Raw genomic sequence first — 15,468 nt, forward strand, 5'->3', positions numbered from 1 at the left:
AAGGATGATTATAATAACAATTTCACAACCTGACCGCAATACCAGTTCTTATTCTTTAGACTGTCAAGTGAGATGGCCTGAGTAGAAATCATTTAGCCTATTGATTTTCATATGGACTATCTCAAAGCAAATTCTATTTATATTTGGGCTAACTACCGAATAACTCTTTATCCCTATCCAATCAAGTTAATCATAGTTAGTATACATGCAGTATATTTGGCATTTAAATGCCAAGACCCCTTATTGTATGTACCCTTTATGCAGTGATGAGCTGCCAAAATCTTAACAACTGGTTCTCTATAAAAAGTTCTGATTTAAGGGATGTGCCCCAGTATGTATTTTTTGTACCAATAGGGTTACCATACATCCATATTTTCCCGGGAGGACAGGATTCCCGCTGGACAGTGATTTAAGAACCAAAAAGCCTGACATGTCCAGGAAAATACGGGCGTGTGTTAACCCTGCCTAAAGTTCTTTTTTAAAAAGATGGGCCTGAACTAGAAATGAGCTCCGTTTCACAGGTGTGGGTCCCCGCCACTCCCTGGGGTGTGCTAGGGTGACCAGATGTCCCGATTTTATAGGGACAGTCCCAATTTGGGGGTCTTTTTCTTATATAGGCTCCTATTACCCCCCACCCCCGTCCTGATTTTTCACACTTGCTGTCTGCTCACCCTAGGGTGTGCACATGTGTGGGTCCCAGCTGCTCCCTGCCCCCCCTCATTGAAGCAGGTGTACAGGCACTAGTGGACGTGGGGCCAGCTGCAGACAGGGGTGTGGGGCAGGGCTAGCTGGAGGCAGGGGGTGCAGGACTGACTGCAGGCAGGGCAGGGTGTGCGGAGCTGGCTAGAGGCAGGGCAGGGGCTGACTGGATGTAGGGGCTGGCTGCAGGTAGGGCAGAGGGGTGCAGGGCTGGCTGGAGATGGGGGTGTGGGGCTGGCTGGAGATGGGGGTGTGGGGCTGGCTGGAGGCGGGGCAGGGGTTGACTGGAGGTAGGGGCTGGCTGCAGGCAGGGAAGGGGGTGTGGGGCTGGCTGGAGACAGGGGGTGTGGGGCTGGCTGGCTTCAGGCAGGGCTGCAGGGGGGTGCGACAGGGGTTGGCTGGAGACATGGGGTGCGCGGCTGGCTAGCTTTGGGCAGGGAGGTGCGTGCAGCAGGGGCTGGCTGTGGGCAGTGCAGGGGGTGCGGGGGTGGCTGAAGACAGGGGCTGGCTGCGGGCAGGGTGGTGGGTGCGGGGCTGGTGCGGACAGGGCAGGGAGTGCGGGGGTGGCTGGAGACAGGGCCTGGCTGTGGGCAGGTCAGTGGGTGCCGGCAGGGCCTGGCTGTGGGCAGGAGGTGCGGGGGTGGCTGGAGACGGGCTGGCTGCGGGCAGGGAGTGCGGGGGCGGCTGGCTGCAGGAGGGGCAGGGGCTGGCTAGAGACAGGGGCTGGCTGCATGCGGTGCAAGGGCTGCGGGCGGGGCAGGGGCTGGCCGCGGGCGCGGCAGGAGAGAGGGGCAGGAGACAGGGGCTGGCCGCGGGCAGGGCAGGGGGCGCGGCAGGAGACAGGGGCTGGCCGCGGGCAGGGCAGGGGGCGCGGCAGGAGACAGGGGCTGGCCGCGGGCAGGGCAGGGGGCGCGGCAGGAGACAGGGGCTGGCCGCGGGCAGGGCAGGGGGCGCGGCAGGAGACAGGGGCTGGCCGCGGGCAGGGCAGGGGGCGCGGCAGGAGACAGGGGCTGGCCGCGGGCAGGGCAGGGAGTGAGGGGGTGGCTGGAGACAGGGGTTGGCTGTGGGCAGGGAGAGCGGCTCGGAGCAGCCCGAGCAGCAGGATGCAGCCCAGGCCCAGCAGAGCAGCCAGGTACCCACCAGGCAGCAGCGGGAGCCCCAGGGCCTCCTGCTCGGGGGAGCAGGAGCAGCAGCAGCAACACAGCTCATGCCCAGCGCGGCAGCCCACATGGCTCCCGCAGTGCAGCGCCCCCAGCGGCCGGAGGAGGAATTACATCACTTCCCTGCCGGAGCCTATTAAAGCCTCATCGCCCCCTGCAGGGAAGCGGGTGAACAACCAGTTCTAAAACTGCTTCGCACGAACTGGTGCGAACGGACTCCAGCTCACCACTGCCTTTATGCATCTACAAAACTAAATTCTTCCTACTAACGGACAAAGTCTGAGGTTGTCACACACAGCCTGACTCTGCTAACATTGCATTACACTGGGATCACCTTTGGAGTAAGATACAACTTTGGATTAAGGGTGGCAAAATTAGGTACTCAGTTATTACTCAGCTAAATTGCCAATAGCTTCAATGGCAATTTGCCTGAGTAAGGAGTTCAGAATTTGGCCATAAAGCAGCTCATCTTACTAAATACAGTTCCCTAAATAGTTATAAATAGGTACCTACATAAAGGCCTATATCGGGGTGGCCAAACTTACTGACTCTCTGAGCCGCATATGACAGTCTTCAGAAGTTCAAGAGCTGGGGCATAGCTGCCGGAGCTTGGGGCTTCAGCTCTGCAGGAGGCACCTGCTGGGGCCCGGGGCTTGGGGCTTCAGCCCTGAAGGGAGGAGGGTCTCAGACCTTCAGCCCCATGGGAAGCACCTGCCTGGCCTTGGGGCTTCATCTGCTTTTGCTGCTGCCTCTCCCCAAGGAGCTAAAGCAGAGACCCCTCCCTGCAGCTCCAAGCTGTTTGCCTCTGCCTCTCCAGGCAGAGCTAACACCCGTGAGCTGAAGGGAGGGGCCACTGAGAGAAAGAGAGAGAGCGTGCTTTGGGGTGTGTGACTCAAGCTGTTGGGAGGGCCGAACCTTTAAATTGTGCCCCCTCCACCCGCACTCTTACAGGCGGCATTTGTCTCTGGCAGAACCCCTAGTCACACCATTCTGCCGCAGGGCAGAAGCCCTGAGCTCTGCCCCCAGTCTGGTAGGTGGAGAATGGTGGGTATGGAGGGATCCGGGAGCTGTACTTTACTGTGAAAGAGCTGCACACAGCTCATGAGCCACAGTTTGGCCACGCCTGGCCTAGATGTTCGTCAGCTGCCACAGACAAATACTAAATATATTAACACTAAAACCAACGGCATTTCATATTATAGAAATAGTCAAGAGGCTGATATCCTGTCTACCTAGCCACCAACTGCTATTTAAGAAAAACAGCCATATACTGATGCAATGAATCAGGGTGGTCACAGATTGTTCAGACCTCAAAGTAAATCAATAAGCTTCTAACTCATTCCTTGAAAACATGAACCTTGCAAATACTTTATATATGTTTTGCGTATGATCTGATCATGGAAAAGAATGCCTCTTGATGGTTGTGCATTCAATGAATTCTGTAAATGTACAAACTGACTCTTCAGTAGCCAATGTGCACCTATCAACTACATGAACGATCTGTCCAGTGCATCACCTGAATGAAGAAATTGTACCCTTTCACATCTAATCCTTTAGAGAGTTAGCTTACAGTAAGGCTTCCGGTACACAAAATATTTACTGGTAAAAACTTGCCAGAAAAAAGTAAGGAAATTTCACACTGTTCTGGACTTTGCACCCCCTGTCATCAGCTTTGCAATGCTCCCAGTCAAGTCCAGATTGGAAACCACTTATGGCTGAACACTAGGAGAGCTGCAAAACAGATAAAAAAAAAATCAACATTAGACTAATCCTTTTATTCTGCCACAAAATGCACACAAATATTCTAGAATATAAGCCAAAAACTAGAAGTTTAAAAGGCTTCTTTACATTATTTTTGATTCTCTATGGTTAAGGCAAGGCGAGGTAGAGAATCCCTGGAATACCCCAACTTTCACAACCCTCCCTCAAACCCTTGTGTTGTAATGACCGTACTTGGGGTGAACATGCTCTTTCCTGAACTAGACACCACTGCTCAACTACCTGGAGACAGAGGGGCCACTCCACTTCCCATACTTTCAAGAATTGTGGGACCAAGCTCTCTCTCGTGTTCAGGATATTCCAACAAAAGAGTATACAGTGCAATGCAACTAGACTGCTGGGCTGGCCCTACCAAGACGCTTAAGTCTACTTTGCTGTAATTTCAGTTCTTAAATCAGTGGCTTATACTCAGTTTAATATTACATACAGGCCTATAATACAGCCACTGAACCAGAACAGCTTCTTGGGCGACATTAAAACCTTATGTAAATATATATTTAGCTTATGTACAAAAAATACTTTACCAATTATCCTTATAAAAATTACTGAAAAGCTGGTGCATTTGCAATATATCTTAAACTAAATATGTAATGTTATCCAAACATCTCAAGAATATAGAAAATGATTACACATTTATAAGGTAAAGTATCATAGCATCTGAGTTGCAAATTGCAAAATTCAATGAAAACATGATTTCTTGAAATAGGGAGCAAATGCTGTGCCACCTTCCCCAGTTAACAGTGAGACTTCCCTTTCAGTCAGCCAGGGTTTATCAACTAAGATACATGGAAAAGCCACACAAAACCTTAAAACATGACTTAGGAGCACCAAGCTTCTATGGCTGTCTACAATCCAGAGACCATGTCGGCACAGCTATGTTGACACAGCTGACTGCAAGACTTTTTCCTGTCAGTGTAGGAATACCACTTCCCACAACAACACGAGCTACATGTCAAGAAAAGCAGTCTTCTCTCGGCATAGCTGCATCTACACTGAGGGTTTTGTTGGCATAGCTATGTCGGTTAGGGGTGTGGTTTTTTTCACATCCCTGACTGACACAGATATGCTGATACAAGTTTTCAGCATGAACCAAGCCTAGCTCTTATCTGCCCCCTCTCTGGTGTGAAAAGGGTCATGTTTCCCTTGCTGAGGCTGGTCATAACTTTCCATTATAAGCCATGCTAGATGTTCCATGTTCGTCATCTTTAAATGTTATTAAAGTGCATTAGTGGTAATGAAATAGGTAACATTCTAACCATAGTATTACTGCTTGAAGCTGACAGCACAACAGGCTAAGACCATGAAGCTAGCACCATGGTATATTGTGATTATTTTTACTTACCTTTCCTTACCTTAAGCATTGAGTTTCACACCCAGTTAAACATCTCTATGGATGTCTTATTTATGGATTTTGTTATGTTCCAAACTACAGCACTAGAAATCCGGGCAGCACTATCTTAATTTGAGTCTACATGAACCTTCTCTTAGGTCAAGCCACCTCTCCCTCCTGCACAGTAACCAACAGATTACATTTTTCTCATACAGAATTACCGAATAAAAAAAAATTTAACTACTGCAGGCTTCATGAACTCACAAAAAAAAAAATTAGGTCTGTGAGCAAGTTTTCTATAAGAATAAGCGTGTGCCACAATTTGTCTTTAAGCCAACCTGTTTGAGTGGGCGAAATGTAATCTCAAACTTTCCTAAAATAGCCTTCCCTAGCATAATACTACATTTGCAAGACTTTCAACAAAAGTTTTTTAGCGACAGTTAAATAGCCATTAATGGTCAAAGCTGGGCAAGAACAATGTCTTAATCTTAGCTATGGAGCTGCTACTGTGGTTACCCACTTACCCTGTCAGACAATGCAGATAATGTTATATACAGTCAGTCCTAGTTTTGTTTTGGTTTAGCTTCAGGCCTTCCAATCTTTGTAGATGTCTCAAACATATGGAATAAAGTCTGTTCATGAATACCAGTCAATTCTTAAAATGTAGTGTATTAGCCATGATTCTGCAAGCTGATCTGCTTATGCAGATCCTTTCACTTGTAGAGTTCCACGGAAGTCAGATCAACTTGCAGGATTAGCGCCTCAAGTCATTCGTTTTTCCCAAAGCATCCAAAGCAGTAAGACTAAAAGATCTTTTAATATACTACAGATTAAACCTAAATTATAATATGCAACAAGGTCCTGGTATTGAGGTATGGTGCAGCACATTAAATAACCCCCTTCCACATCAGCAACCTGATGCCATAAACCCTACTTCAGACTAACTTAGCACATTCTATAAACTCCTCCAGCTGCAGTCTGCTGTCAAATCCCCTCTTTCCCCTAATGACAGCAGAGGAAGGAGTTGAGGGAGGGAGGTAGTTTGAGATGCTGCAGTAAGAGGGCTGTTAGAAGTTAAAACCCACTGGAGCAAGCTTGAAGTAGGAAGGTTCCGGTTGTCCTGCAGAACTCTCTCTTACCGAGCTTGGAAACTCTGCAAGTCAGGAACTTCGCTAGCTGCTAAAACAAAGATGTACAGAAGTGCCATGCTGGCCTAGCTCCTCTCAAGTGGAGCTCCTAAGGTGCCTGTTGGGAAACCTCTCTCCCACAAACCTTAGGAGCTCCACAGACAGAGAAGGAACCTATTCTGCAGAGCTCCTAATCTCTCTTACAGCATGGGCTCTGTTCCAACAGGGCAAGCATTTCTTCTCCAATGCCTCTTCACCGCTGTTTACAATTATTATTATATTTTTTAAATCTTTCTTGGCCACTGCCTGGTCCCTTCTTGACAGCTCCACCAAATCCCATGCTCTTGGACAGCCATTTATGCAGCAGTTTTACAAAAGGGCTTTGAGTAATTTATTAAAAAAAAAAAAAAAAGCTATCTTGCAGACCTCTCTCTGGCAGTTGGCAAAAAATTTAAAAAATCAAAGCTATTTTGGAGTTATAATTATTAATCCCTTAAAAACTGAAAGCTTAAAGCATCTTAACAGCTTTTGATAAGCGACCTCCATCTATGCATTTGTTACATACATTTTCAAGGCTTTAACTCAATTGCAGAAATTCACTTAACATGGAAACTGTGTGTGTACACAAATACATGCCAACTTTCAGAATAAGTGAACTTTTATAGCCTAATTAAAACATGGGACCTTACAATAAATGCTATGACTTATGAGATCTATAAAATGATCACACCTCCAAGTGTAACGCACCAAAATTGGATTACGGGAAAGAATGCATAACACTATGTCAGGTAGGGCTAGACTAAACACTGCAGAGGTTCAATTTGAGTCTACTCTGTGTACTTTACTATTAAACTTTCAAAATTACATAGCAGCTTCCATGTCAAAAGACTTTACAAGCATTATTGAATCTAACCTAAGAGCTCCCTTGTGGAGTGTGTAATTTGTTCTGAAGTTAAAAATAAAAAAAACACTATGTGACCCAGGCAAGGTATAACCTCTGTCTATGGCAGAACTATGAATGAAACCCAGATCTTGGGACTCAGTCTGCTGCCTGAACTACAAAGCTATTCTCATCAGGTTTTAAGGCTTGAAGTATTTTCTTCTCAAACTGATTCTACATCATGACAAATTGTTACCTTTGAGTATTAACATTTGTCAACAACAACAACAAAAATTGCAAGGAGCAAAGGAAATCTATGGGGATAGCAATGACTTATGTAACGGGTATTGTGTATACAATCCTAGACTCAAAAGAAAAAAAGGAGACTTCCTTCACAAATATGTGATCCACACATAACCCACACTTATCTCAGAGTAACAGCCGTGTTAGTCTGTATTCGCAAAAAGAAAAGGAGTACTTGTGGCACCTTAGAGACTAACCAATTTATTTGAGCATAACCTTTCGTGAGCTACAGCTCACTTCATCGGATGCATACTGTAGCTCACGAAAGCTTATGCTCAAATAAATTGGTTAGTCTCTAAGGTGCCACAAGTACTCCTTTTCTTTTTGCGAACCCACACTTAATTAGTGTGGCTGTCTGGACCAGGAATGTCAAGTTACCCATGATTCATGTGTATCACCAATATTACATGACAAGATTAACAGAGTTCTTGTAAATTACAATATTCTGCTGGCAGAAAAAACAGAGCAAACAGTATGCAATCTTTTGGGGACAGGGACTATATTTGGCTTGTGTTTTTACAGAACCTAGAACAATGGGGTTCTGCTCCATGACTGGGAATCCTAGGCATTATGACAATACTATGATAATAATGCATGTTGCACTATGAACAAAAATCCTTACCTTCTTGGGTTTGGAAGTAGAAGGTTGTGCAGCTGGGATTTTATATACATGATAGTGTCTTATAAAGTGATAGCAGTGCTTACTGTATTAGGCTATGTCTACTGCGCAGCTTACAGCAGTGTCGCTAAAGTCTTGCTACTGTAAGGCACGCAGCATAGTCACGGCGGGAGAGAGCTCTCCAGCCAACAAAACCACCCCAAACAGGGGCGGTAGCTTTGTTGGCAGGAGAGTGTCTCCCACCAACAAAGCACTGTCCACACCGGCACTTCTGGTCTGTAAAACTTTTGACAGTCAGGCATGTGTTTTTTTTCCACACACGAGTGCTAAAAGTTTTACCCACGAAAGTGCAGCGTAGACATAGCCTTAGAAGGATGTTAAACTTTTTTGTGGTGAGGTGCATAATTTTTTGTAAATCTTGTAACCTTGGAAGCATTTCTTCTAGTTTTCAAAGCAGCTTTCTCCATTATAAACAATACACCAGGTTTACTAATAGTTCTCTTCTTGCTCACTTCTAGAATATCCTGATCTCAATATTTTTATTTCCAACATTTACCACTGTGAACCCAGTTTAACAAGACTTCTTCAAACTTGGGGACACTACATTCTTTTTTTAAAAAGAAAAGATCTGAAAATATAAAATACCAAAAGTAGTTACCTGCCCATGCAGTATTATAGTCTCATCTATCTTTATATTTCAGTTCTTCCTCTAACATTCAAGCAAAGTAAACAGCCTGAACACATCAAGGATGCACCCAGAGTTCAACTTCAATATGCAAACACAAAAAAGATGCATAGTAGTCTCCTTTTTATAAATGGACTGATCCAAGCGATTCAAGTGGAAAGTGAATAAAGCGTTAATCCAAATGCGAATGGCTCCATTTCAGTAATAGCGTGAATAAACCCCCACAGAAGGCTTCATTGCTAGCAGCAAACTCCACAGAGTCCAGATGAACCAGCAGGAAGAACACAGGGCAGATAATCCTGTAAAATTACCCCAGTGGAAATGTTGATAAATTCCCAATTACGAGACCTGCTCTAGGATGAAAAAAAATGCAAGATACAATAAAATTACCAGTCAACACTTGCAAACCTTCACACTTAAAACCAGACAATTATCACAAGTATTCCTTAATCCTTTTAATTTTGTATCTGTTACCCATAACAGTGAAATCCAGATAAATAAAATAACCCCCTGAAACTAAACAAAGGACAATTGAAGAGCCATAATTGTTATAAATCAAATGTTATCCTAGAGAGTCATATTCAAGCAATTTTTGTCTCTACATCACTAATATTTTAGATCAAAAGAAAACTTAAGCCATTTTTCTGTTTTTCCCCCCCATATGAAGTGTGGATGGGACAATGAAGCCAGTTTCACAAGCAATTTTTTTTTAATTTGTAGAGACATTATTGGTCAGGTTATGTAAAAGTTTGTTTCTAAAATCTAAATTTGGGGCAAAATATGAGGAGTTGCCCTGTAAGAGTTGTGCTAACCTGGCCAGTTGGACACATAGCAACTTAAAATTCTTCACATTTAAGAACACGCAGAGTAGACAAAGTAGGTCTTGCATCTAGTCCACAGCTGCTTACTCTCTGCATGTTTGTCCCAGAGTCTGACAAATGTAATAGCAATCCTTCCCCCCAAACCACCAATTACAGAAATAATTGCTTGCTCAAGAGCTTAGTACCTAATCAGTTGGATATTATTATAATTTCCATTATTAAAGATATGCACACATCTCTTCATGTAAGCATATTGCATAAACTTGTCTTTGGAGTAATCCTGAGAGATATGTATCCAAATTCCCCTGTTTACCCCCTACATGTGTGAGTGTCCCACAGTCTCCCTGGCCCAGCCACTTACCTGCATGTCACCGCAAGTCCTGCCCTCCCAACTCATTGAATTGGACAGCAGGGTTGTCAATCACAGTCTAACACTCTTTCCTTTCTATTTCAGACAGATCTAAGCAGTTGTTGCTGTGGCCTCCCTGCCAGCTAGGCCTCAGTTTTAGACCATCAGCAGCAAATGCAAGTGTAAGCTTCTCTCACAACAGAAAACAGATTTTGTTTACAAGCCAGTTTTGTTTGTTCATAAAACAAGACTTACAAAAAGAATACATCAGCTTAAATGAATTAAAGTATCTCAATGCAGGGGGGGGGGAGACTGATGGAAAACTGTGGTCTGACTGTAGATGGACAATTATCAGACTGATGTCATTTCCCTCTGTCTTTATGTTTAATTATTTTAAACTCAATTACACAGGAAAACTTCCAGATGCCATTATACTAATTTCAAGTCCATTGTCACTGCCTCTTAATTGCTTTCTCAATGCATATATGCCTTTGAAAAGAGAATAATAAACCTAACGCCTCTGAAAGAAGCCTCCCCTCTTTCCTCTCACTGCAAATCCACCCTAAAGTAGTAAAATTGCTTTCTAAATGCAAATAAATATGGGGTACAATAAGCTACTGAGGTAAGGAGGCCCCTTTCCTCTCAGCTCCCTTATTCTGTGGATAAATCTTCCATCTAATTCCTCTTGAAAAATAAGCCCCTACCAGAGTTTCTCATAGCAACAACCCACTCAAGCCCCCCTCCTTGAGAGCCTCCCCCCAGCTTCAAGCAATAATGCTTCCCCACCCTTTCTTCCCCTCTCCAATGACTCCCCTCTCCTCACTCAGCCCTGTGAGAGGAATACCCCTTCCCAGCCAAAACTCCCCACCACTTAGAGTATTCATAGAGCCCCCTGCTCCTCAGAGCAAAAACATTCCCCCATTTTTCCCAGCTAGCACCCACAACGCGTTAATACTTCCTCTAAGGGAGTAACACCCCCAACTCAGAACACTACTACTTCCCAGGCCCCCGAGCAATACTACCATCCACCCTCCCCCAAACCAATAGCTCCCCCTCCTCCCCTGCCCCAGAGCAATATTACTCCACCCTCAGAGCAATACTACCCCCCACAACTTCCATAACAATAGCCCCCAACCCAAGCGCACCTCCAAACCAATGAGCCATTCTCTGCCCACACCTCCCGGGCCAATACTGCACCCACCCTGGGTACTCCCATCCCTTTTACCCCCAACCTAGGGGCGCCCGTCTCTCTCCCCCTCCCCGCGAGCGGTAATGCTTCTCCCCACCTCCATTCTCCCGGAGCGGTAATACCCGCCCCTTGCCCCCTCAAAGCAGCAGTACTCTCTCCCTCCCTTCCCCCACAAGCGCAATAATACCCTCTCCGGAGTAATAATCCCCCCCCCCCGCGTAATACTCTGCCCGACTCCCAGAACAAGAGCCCCCCTCGAGGGAAGGCCCCGGGGTACCCACAGAGGCGGCAGTCGCTTCCCCCCGCTCCTCCCCGTACCTGTGGCTGCAGCATCCCCGTCTCCCCGCCGCCCTCTCTCCGCTGCCTGCCTGGCTCTTTGTTTCCTGCCGCGGGCCGGACGGGAGAGCAGCTTCCCCCCCGCCTCCTCCTCCTCCTCCTCCCCCCCCTTCCCCTCACACGCATTGAAAGCAAACAAGCATCATGGCGGCAGCGGGGAGGCCGCTGCCGCCTCTCCCCCAGCATCTCCGCCCGCTGAGGCCGCCCACACTCACCGCACACCACGCGCCATTGGCTGCGCGAAAGAAGCCTCGCGCCGAGTCGCGCGGCGTTGCTGGGCCTGCCGGAGCGCCGCCTCCCGCCTCCCGCCCAGCCGCCGCCGCCGCCGCCGCGAGTGGTGCGAGGCCGCTGAGGGCCTGCGCCGCGCTCGGAGCTTCCCCCAGAGCGAAACGGGCCGGACCGCAGCAGATTCCGAGGGAGGGAAGTGGGGGGATATGAGGGGCCTGTGGGGTCCGAAGGGGAGGGCTGCTGGGGGGGGGGGATCAGAGATACGGGCCGGTGGGGTTGGGCGGGGTGGGGGGCTGCAAGCCCTGGGGGAATTATGGGGGGAGAGGATCTGGAGGCAGGGGTCTGTGCATTGGGGAGGGAATCTGGCGGTGTCAGGCGGGGGGCTGAAAGGAGGTGCGGGTCGGTGGGGGGGGGGCTGAATGTGGGGGGTTGCAGAGAATTGGGTGTGAAGAGATAAGGGATAAGGTTGGGGAGGGGGGTCGAGATGTTCGAGGTGGGGTTTGGAGGTGTGTGCCTGCCAGGGGGATTGGATCAGGTTTGGGGGGAGGGTTGATAGGAGAGGGGAATGGGATCTGGTAGTGTGGATTGAGGGGGATCTGTTTGGGGGCAGTTTAGGGGGGTACATGGGGATTACATGTTGACAGGGCAGTTAAGAAGATTAGGTAGGGGGCACAAGTAGTTGCAGAACAGCAAACTGGCAGGGTGGTGGCAGAAGAGATGGGTGGGGTGAATGGAATATATTGGTGAGGGATGACTACACCTATTGAGGCTCTGGGGGGTGAGCGGATCCCCACACCTATAGTCTCTACCCCCCTCCCCCAGCCTATGGGGAGGAGCCACTGAATCCAGGCATCAAAAGATTATGGGGGACAACAAATGAAAAAACAGGGATGGGAGTGAGGGTCACAGGTTCAAAAGCACTGATCCAGAGGGAAACACCTAGCAGAGAACCCCAGACAGTGCCCACTGCTCCTTGAAGGCAGTGGGACAGAGGCATTGGTGGGTGTGTAAGGTTGGAGGAGAACTTTGAAATAGTGTGGGTTGGAGGAGTACTTTAGGGTATATGCAGAAAGATGGAGGATCATTGGGGAGCTGGAGGAGCAGATGGAGTGAGGGTGTGAATGGGATTGAAGTTGAAGGGTACTGTGCATGAGAGAGGGGATAATTGGTAGAAGGGACAGAAAAGCAGATTAAAAAAATAACAAAAATGTTAATAGGCTTTAGCATTCTGATATACATTTTCAATAGAAAGCTGATACAATAAGGGAAATGGTATTTGGCTGTAAAAAAATAAAAAGCTCACGATATAAGGGCTAGAAAGACTATTAAAGTAAATAGCATGAGGAACAAAGTATTTTAACAAAAAGTAATGACAGCCCTTAAAAGAAGTTTAAGTTTTTTATGCAAGCATGAGAAGAAGTATGACCAAGAAATCAAACATAAGGAAAACCGTCTTTTTGCTCTATGCATGTACATTTGCTAGATCCTTGACTGGTGGCCTCTAGGCCAGCTAAATCAATAGCAAGTTATCTGCAACTAAAAATATAACGTTAGCAATTTATTTGAAAATGTTGGTGTAGGAAGCAATAGGAGGAACTGTTTAGCAGAGACATATGTATTCAGATATGGGGAAGAATAGCATACAGTATGTTGTTTGTATTACTGTAGTGCCTAGGAGTCCTAGTCATGGAGTAGGACCCCATTGTACTAAGTGGTGTATAAACACAGAACAAAAAGGCTGTCACTGCCCCAAAGAGCTTACAGTCTAAGCCCATGTCTACACTTATAAGCTTACAGTGACACAGCTGTACTGATACAGCTGTGCCGCTGTGAGAGCACTCAGGTAGCCGCATTATGCTGATGGGAGAGAGCTCTCCTGTCGGCATAATAAAGCCTGCTCTACAAGCGGTGATAGCTGAGTTGGCGGGAGAGTGTCTCACGCCAACATAGCACTGTGCACACAAGCACTTATGCCGGCAAAACTTATGTTGCTTGGGTGTGTTTTTCACACCCATGAGTGACATAAGTGCTAGTGTAGACATGGCCTATGTATAACAAGAGAGAACAGATGGATATAGATTGACAGACGGTAGTACAAGGAAACAGCACACCACTAGCCTGGCTGTTGTCAAGTTTCTTGTAGACATCATGGAAAATAAAATTTTAAGTAGGGCTTTGAAGCAGGATAATCCTTTTGCTGGTGGAGGAGCTCCTCTCAAGTCTGAGGGCAGCATGATAGAAAGCATGAAGGTGCCTGTTTGAAAATTTAACACACACGTGATTGAGGCTAACATCATTGGCAATTGAAGGTGGAAGTTGACATCTCAATAGTGAATAATATGACAGGATAGGGATAGGCCATGAAGGGCCTTGAAAATGAAGATAAGTAGCTTATTTTTGAAGCAATAGAAAAGTGGGTCCAGTGGAGGGATCCAAAAGGGGTTATGTCAAAGTATCGGGCTAGGAAAATGATATTTCTATCAGTATTGAATGGATATGAGTAGGACAAGGTTGCAATAGTCAAGTCCAGAGAGAAGAATGTTTCAGTGGTTAAAACACCAGATAAGGAGAGCCTGGACAGGAGTTTTAGTTGGATGGATAGGAAAGGCTGTATCTTAGAGATGTTATGCAGAAAAAATCTGCAAGAATTAGATATAGCCTGGGTATGAGGACCTAGAGGTTACAGGTCTGAGTGACAGGCAGGATGTCGCATATAAGTAGAGGCATGTAACAAAAAATAAAGCAAACTGTAGTTCCGTGGATGTGAAACAAGACTGTTCTCGTGTAATATAATGTGTAAAAAGAACTCGAAAGGGACCATTCCCCAGCTTGCTTCTGAGCAATGCACGTGATATGCTTTGAAAACAATGACCATAAAACTTATTACATACATAATCTTGGTGACAGACTTAGCAATCATCACATTAGTAATAGATCCAAATGAATGATTTCCTTCTTTGGCTCTCTATTTCGGACCTACTCACAGTATATTTTAGGATTCTGAATCGGAAAGCTGCTTTATTGCTCAAGCTCATGTAACGTCACTTCTCAGACTGTTTTCTGATCACCAGCTACCCATAGAATGTATCTATCTGTCTGGAGCTGAACTACATTTCAGTCTGCAAAAGTAGTCATAAATCTTCAAATACATAACAGGTTTTTCCAAGAATTGTTACTTATCTAGAGGAGTTAGGCTAGAGAGCTATGAATAGCTGTGGGGGACTGCATACCTGAGGACTGATACTAGGATATAATGTGTAGAGTTTTTCATCTTTAGGTTGTGTGTTTGAAACCCTGCACAAGTTAAAAAGGGACCAAAGGTCCATTATCATCTAATGTCTGCCTTATTTTTTCCAATTCCATTTCTCAGTGAAAAATGTCCACATTGCCAAAACCTATGTCACTTGGCCTTCTGAGGTCAAAGACCATGAATGGGTAATGGAACCTGGACCCTCCTTTCACCTCTGGAGTTGCCATCTCCAGATTAGGCACGTTGTTGGGGCAAAGGGGCAAGCTGGTACTTCCATCACTCTGATTGTAGATTATACAGTCTCCTGAGTTACAAACACTATTTTGTCACACATTTAAAAATAGATAGGGAAAGAATCCATTGACTGTTGCCATGATCATTTCAAATAGAGACCAATTGGCAAAAATAAGTGAATTTTAGATGATTGAGGCCTTTGACCATCAGAAGAAGTAATTACAAAATGCTTGCAAAATTCACTGTGCTGTACTACTACTGAATGCTAGCAAGTGGTCTCAAACTTGCAGTTCAAGATGCAGCAAATTAGCATATTCCAAACTTTGATCTAATTCAAATTGATTCTCTGGTGACATTTTTAATTGGCTGTAAAGCAAACAAACAAAAACATTTGTTCAGAGATTCCAAAGTGGTTTACACCGTTGACCTCAATGCAATTTTTTAACAGTCAATTTGATTATGGGGTTGAAATTGCAGAG

At 46.0% G+C, this 15,468-nt stretch overlaps 1 protein-coding gene across 8 annotated transcripts in view; it reads right to left on the bottom strand.

Annotated features, from left to right (window-relative positions):
* CNOT6 (CCR4-NOT transcription complex subunit 6) overlaps positions 1-11,515 on the bottom strand; it is a 52,336-nt gene extending 40,821 nt beyond the window's left edge. The window contains exons 1-3 of one of the 8 annotated variants that reach the window (XM_073355408.1): positions 11,260-11,378; positions 8,556-8,930; positions 3,474-3,590 (exon numbers count right to left, since the gene is read on the bottom strand). The gene's annotated coding sequence lies outside the window, so the exon portion shown is untranslated. Of the gene's footprint in view, positions 1-3,473; positions 3,591-8,555; positions 8,936-9,764; positions 10,486-11,259; positions 11,379-11,492 lie in introns of those variants that run through there. The other 7 variants (XM_073355406.1, XM_073355409.1, XM_073355411.1 and 4 more) reach the window with 7 other exon arrangements.
* Positions 11,516-15,468: the final 3,953 nt, after the last annotated feature.

Source organism: Lepidochelys kempii, chromosome 8 (assembly GCF_965140265.1).
Source record: "Lepidochelys kempii isolate rLepKem1 chromosome 8, rLepKem1.hap2, whole genome shotgun sequence".
In the NCBI taxonomy this organism is placed as follows: domain Eukaryota; kingdom Metazoa; phylum Chordata; order Testudines; family Cheloniidae; genus Lepidochelys; species Lepidochelys kempii.